This window comes from Nicotiana attenuata, chromosome 8 (assembly GCF_001879085.1).
Source record: "Nicotiana attenuata strain UT chromosome 8, NIATTr2, whole genome shotgun sequence".
NCBI classification, from domain to species: Eukaryota; Viridiplantae; Streptophyta; class Magnoliopsida; order Solanales; family Solanaceae; genus Nicotiana; species Nicotiana attenuata.
In genome coordinates this window covers 31986000-31992792 of record NC_031996.1, presented here as the reverse complement: position 1 = coordinate 31992792, position 6793 = coordinate 31986000, and positions in this window count along the sequence as shown.

Sequence of the window (6793 nt, the reverse complement as noted above, 5' to 3'; positions counted from 1 at the left end):
CTTAGCCTTCTAGGAATTTAACCACCAGATGACACTTCCCACATGTCCTTCCTCATCCTTCGCTGCCCAGTTGTTGCCTTAAATCAAAATCTATCTATATAGCACTTGAACCAGTAGATCGCTACTAACTTTAAACCTTTCCGAGAATCATCTTTCTCGAGCCATCAATACTAGGAACACCGATTCGATCCTGAACCACCGCACACTGCGATCTATGACAGCCGCTTCCCCTGCACCTTTCACAATACTCTGTTCCAAAGGCGAATTGAAGAAAACATAACACCGACAAACTTAACACTTTACATTCAATAAAGGACGATGACACCACATCACAGATGAAGATTCCACCACGCTCAAAAATACCAAGTGTCGTTACTCCATCAACCCAACCTGAACACTCATAGTCCGGTTGCCTTTCCTCCGCTGGAAATAAAATACTGAATCTCTGAATCTTGCACTGAGTAAACATCCTTCCAAGTCATTCACTGCTTTGATGCATAGACAAGCATCCTACCATTACACCATACTGTGCGATAGCAACGCACGAATCGTCATAACAATCAATGGCAACTCTCAAAACTTTAGGCAATATTGATACTGAGCTGAAACGTTAGAACGACCTTCCGCAAGGCGACGATAATAGCCCAATTAAATACGCAGGGAGAAACATCCTGCACCACATCTGTAGTACCATTACAATTCCTCAATTCCCGATATATAACAAGCGCTTCACGTCACATAAGATTGAATAGGAAAAAAACAAAGGCATAAGCCTCAAAGGAATCAAATCGCACGATGAGGAATCAAGAAGGGAAGTGCTCCTAACAGCCTTGTAGCCTCTCGAAGATAAGTACAGACGTCTCCATACCGATTCGCAAGACTCTACTAGACTCGCTCATGACTCGTGAGACCAAAGTGAACTCTAATACCATGTTGTCACGACCCAAAATTCATTAAAGGTTGTGATGGCGTCGGACACCGCTGTCACGCAAGCTAATATTAAATAGTTAATTTAATTCCCTTTTTAATATTTTTGAAATCATAACCTTCAATTTGACTAGTAACACATGAACTTTACAAAATAATAATGATATTTTTCAATTTCAATAATGAATATCCCCTAATCATCCCGGAAAAGGGTGTCATAAGAGCATGAGCGATTACTAGGATTTAAAATACAATACAATAACTGTCCGGAATATAAATTTGGACAGAAAAGAAAATACAAGTACTCTGAAGGACACTTTGCTGGCTGCGGATCGTCTCATATGATGCAGCTCACCTAAGTCCTCGTATCACCCACGTCGTTGCGCCAACAAGGCCACTCAACACACATGTGCCTGTACAACAAAGTGTACAGCAAGTATAGTATGAGTACGAAAACAATGCGTAATCAGTAAGTGTCCCGCCTAACCTCGAAGAAGTAGTGACGAGAGGTCGACTCCGACACTTACTAGTGGTCCAATAATATAATAATATGAAAATCTAATTAGGCATGATATACAACAATAAATTCAGAACAAGAAATAAATGAACAAGCCTTCCCCATAATTAAGGACTTAAATCATTTCATTCCTTTAAAACACGTGACCATACAAACAATGATCTTATATAAATTACAAAAAGGCCTACCAGTTCTATTAGCACACACAAATACCACCGAGGACGTTTGGCCCGATCCAACATAAATGTAAACTGTGCACTGCCAAGGGTCGAACGTCGTGAACCATAGATGCATATATTTACCCCGTCGCGAATCATACATGGGACGCGGTCAAACATGAATTTAAAGAATTTACCCCTTTCGTGAATCATACATGCGACTCGGTTACACATAGATTTCTTAAGTTGTTATAATATTCTTCAATCCTTTTCAAAAAACGAAGTTCAAATGAAAAATTTTAAGTTCCAAAATTTTCCTCAATTTCAACTCCTTTCAAAACATTTAATAAACTAACTCAATATCGCTTCTTCTCAAGGCAAACAATAAACATAAATCAACAACAATATCAACAAGGCATGATGTAAGCCTAAAACTACCCGGACATAGGCATAGCTAGTAACTACGTACGGACTCTCGTCACCTCGTATGTAGCCCCCACAAATAGAAGCGCATAATAATTAGTTCACCTATGGGGTTAATTCCATCTTACAAGGTTAGAAAGGAGACTTACCTCGTTCCGAAGTTCCATAACCGGCTCCAACGCCACTCTAACACATCAAACCGATGCCCAACGCTCCAAAGCTAACCAAACAATGCACAAACCAATTAAAATATACTCTAATACTCATAACAATTCAATTTACAATAATTCCCAACTCCCCTTGAAAAGTCGATAAAAATCGCCCCCGGGCCCACGTGCCCCGATTTCAAAAAATTTCGAAGATAAACTTTACCCACAACCCCACGAACTCAAATATATAATTTATTCCCAATTCCATGCCCAAATTCGTGGCCAAAATCCAAAAATATCAATTTCTAGGTTTTCTTCCAAATCTCACAATTTCTATAAATTTTCATGTCTAAATCCATATAGACCATGCATTTAACTCGCAATGAGAAGAAATCACTTACCCCATAGAAGATGCTAGAAATGACACTCCAAAATCGCCCCCAATGGAAGAAATAAAGTGAAAATGAGCCAAATCTCCGATTTTAAAAGAACACTGCCCAGGCGACCCACCTTCGCGAACGCGAAAATCCCCTCGCGTTCGCGAAGGCCAAACTTGCACCACCTTTAATTTTCCTCTTCGCGTTCGCGAAGGCTCCAGGCTCCACTGCTTCGCGTTCGCGGTGGGAGCTCCGCGTTTGCGAAGGCTAAATGACTCCAGGCCCAGCTCCACCTTTCCTTCTACGCGTTCGCAATTGACCTTTCGTGTTTGCGTAGGTCCCTCAGGTAACCCCTTCGCGTTCGCAACCTCCACGCCGCGTTCGCGAAGACCAGAACTCAGCAACCTCAAAATTTCCTCTTCGCGAACGCGGGACACCCTTCGCATTCGCTATGAAGGAAACCAGATACCAGCACAGCAGTCCGAAACAGCCCGAAATGATCCGGCACCATCCCGAAACACACCCGAGGCCCCCGGGACCTCGTCCAATCATACAAACCAGTCCCACAACATAACACAGACCAGCTGGAGGCCTCAAATCACATCAAACAACATCAAAATCATGAATCACACCCCGATTCGAACTTATTGAACTTTAGAACTTCAAACTTTTACATTTAATGCTGAAACCTATCAAATCATGTCCGATTGACCTCATATTTTGCACACAAGTCATAATCCACATTACGGACCTACTCCATTTATCGGAATCGAAATCCGACCCCGATATCAAAAGTCCACTTCCGGTCAAACTCCTCAAAAACCTTCAAATTTCTAGCTTTAGCCAAATGACTCTAAAGTGACCTTCGGACCTCCGAATCCACTTCTGGACGCGCTCCCAATACCAGAATCACCATACTTAGCTATTCCCAGGCTCGAAATCCGGAACGGACAACCATAACATTGAAATGCACTGCAACACAATTTATTGAAATTCTTCCCAAAATGCTAACTTCCACAATGGGCGCCGAAACGCTCCCGGGTCATCCAAAACCCGATCCGAACATACAACCAATCCGAAATCATCATACGAACATGCTGGAACCTTCAAATTCTGATTCCGAGGTCTTTTACTCAAAAACCCAACCTTAGTCAATTCTTCCAACTTAAAGCTTCTGAAATGAGAATTATCTTTCCAAATCGACTCCGAACTTCCTGAATTTCAATTCCGACCACGCGTACGAGTCATAATACTTGAAGTGAAGCTGCTCATGGCCTCAAACCGTCGAATGACGCGCTAGAGCTCAAAACGACCGATCGGGTCGTTAGAATACTGCATACTGTAGACTTAAGGGCAAAAACTTAAGCATGTTTGGTGTGAAATTTTAACAAATGAACTAAAAAAACTTCGGCATACTGTAGACTGTTTGACAAAACTTCAGCAAGTATTGGTATGAAATTTAATAAAATGTACTAAATAAGTTCAACATCCATTAATATGAAGTTTTAACTTTAATGTAGTTTTAGCCAAATTTTAATTCGTGTTAATGTAGTTTTGTTTTAATCTTTTTTGTGCGTTATTTTTTTATATTAATTCTCTTCAAATAACAAAAGAAAAGACATGATTTTTTCTGCAGCATAATACTACAAAACTTCAGCATTGTTGGTATGAAGTTTTAGCAAATGAACTAAATAACTTCAGCATGCATTAACAAAAATTCACTGGAAAATAACATACTTCAAGACAAATACTTCAGCATTTTAGTGCTGAAGTCTTAGAAAATGAACTTAAAAACTTCAGCTTGTTTAGACTGCAGGACAAAACTTCATCATGTTTTAGTATAAAGTTTTAGCAAATGAACTAAATAACTTCAGCATGCATTAGCAATAACTCATTTTAAAATAACAAAATACAGGATAAAAACTTCAGCATGTTTGTCCTGAAGATTTAGTAATAACTGAAAAACTTCAGCTAGGTTAGACTGAAGTTTCGGAAAAAGCTCATGAAAAAACTGTTGAATGCAGGACAAAACTTCAGCGTGTTTGGGTTTGAAGTTTTAGCAAATGAACTAATTAACTTCAACATCCATTAGCATGAATTTTTAGCTTCAACGTGAAACAACTTCACGCTAAATTAGGTTTTAACGTAAAAATCTTCATGCTACAGTAGCATGAAATTTTAGCTTGTATTTGATTAAAATTTTAGAATTCAACATGAAACAACTTTATTCTATATCTTTCATGCAAAGTTTTTGAAGATCTATAAGTGAAAACTTCATGTTTCATCTGTCAAACAACTTCATGTAAATGTGATTAAATTAGCATAAGTGAAAAAATCTATATGCGTTGATAGAATTAAAACTTAAAAAGAATGATGAATTACAAAAATAATTGCAGAAACATATATCATGAGATCAACGGTTTCAAAAACTAATTTGAATTCTAAAGATGAATTGCATTACTTACAATGTATTTTGTAATTTTGAATTCAGAATTTGAATCTGGTTTAACTTTCTGGTTATGACAGAGATCGTGATTATAGCACATGTGAGAGGAGATCTGATGAGGGACGGAGTGATGGAGGAGAACAGTAAAGCGATTAATGCGTGATGCATCTTTTATATCTTTTGTCAAGGGTATAATTGTCATATTATTATAGATTTTTTGTCAGCTGGCTACCAAATCAATAATTTTTAAAAATAGGGTACAGGTTAAAAGGTAGCATAAATATAGGGTACGACTGCAAATTGGCACCCTTTGTTGTTGAATTTTATGGTTAGGGATTTTTTCTAAGGTATAAATTGGGAGAAATGAGTTCGGAGAAGCATGTCCTAATTTTTTTCAATCAAAATAAAAATTCAAGAGCATAAAGCATTTAAATTAATGAATATTATATAAAATCAACAACCAATTGACTCGAGAAGAAATTAAAGAATTTCTAGCTTATAAGCTGGGCAAAGTATTGAGTAACCTAACTCCCTCTATTTAATCAAAGATTGGACAAGACTAGCCCGGCTAAACTAGGATAACTTGATTGATGTATTTTAAAAATTAAATTACTTCCTAAAACCTATAAACTAAATTTAGAAATAATTCAATAAATTAATTTTAATTTGTGTGAACCTATTTCCTTTTTAGTCCGTGCCAAAAGAATGACCCCTTTCCTTATTTGTAAACAATTTACCTTTATACAATGATTTATAGTCACACAAAATATATGTGCTTCTTTTACACCACAAATTCAAAAGTCTTTTTTTTTTTAAATTCTGTGCCTAATCAAATGAGTTCACATAAATCGAAACGGAGGAATATTAACTTAATGACTAATACTCCCTCCGGTTCACAATAAGTGTCCAATTTGCTTTTAGCACGCCCACTAAGAAAATACTAAATTCTATACAAAAATACCTACTATGACTAAACTACCCCTAATTAAACATTTAATGTGAGGAGTAAGAAAATTTTTTAGGGATATTGTTTACCCTCAAATCCGGATAACAATTGAATTTATATGGGGTTTTAAGGATCCGTGAACTAAAAGATACAAAAGGTTTAGGTTGAGGAAAATAAAGATAAAGACTCAACAATTGCTGTTAAAGTAAATAATCGCTGAATATAATATTGCTTAGAACGATTGTGCTTGATGCCTACAAGAATTTAGAGAGATCCCCTTTTATACATTCTGATTAAGGGTAAAAATAAGGTAGGTCAATTGATTACATCGTGGATCCCTGTAATTACGCCTTAATGGCCTGAAGTGGTTGAGAAAATCACGTTTGGGCGAGATATCCGGCGACGCTTGGTTATCCGTTACGAGTCCGGCTTCCGACCTTGTGTGTTTCTCCATCCGGTGGTGACTCATATCGAGCTCTGTAACGGTCTCGAAATGACTCGACCTCGGTTGTAGACGTGGCCGTCGTTCTACCTTGCATCCAGGTCGGGTTCGATGGCCCCGACTTGCTCCGGACCGGACCCAACCCGGTCGGGCTCAAGCAAAAAAGGGTATCACCCAATACAGATAGTCCCCTCGTTTATTAGAGAGTAATGATAATAAACGATATGACCGGTGACGTGATGCCCGTGACGTATGGCCATACGCCAGGCGAAAAAGCCATCGAGTGCTCTGACCACGCCTGCTGCAGGCATTTAATGCTTCTCTTAATTATCTGTCGCTTCGTGTCTGTGGCTTCGCGATTCGTGCCACCGCCTCATGGAAAAAGTATAAACGACCCTTCCAGGTTCA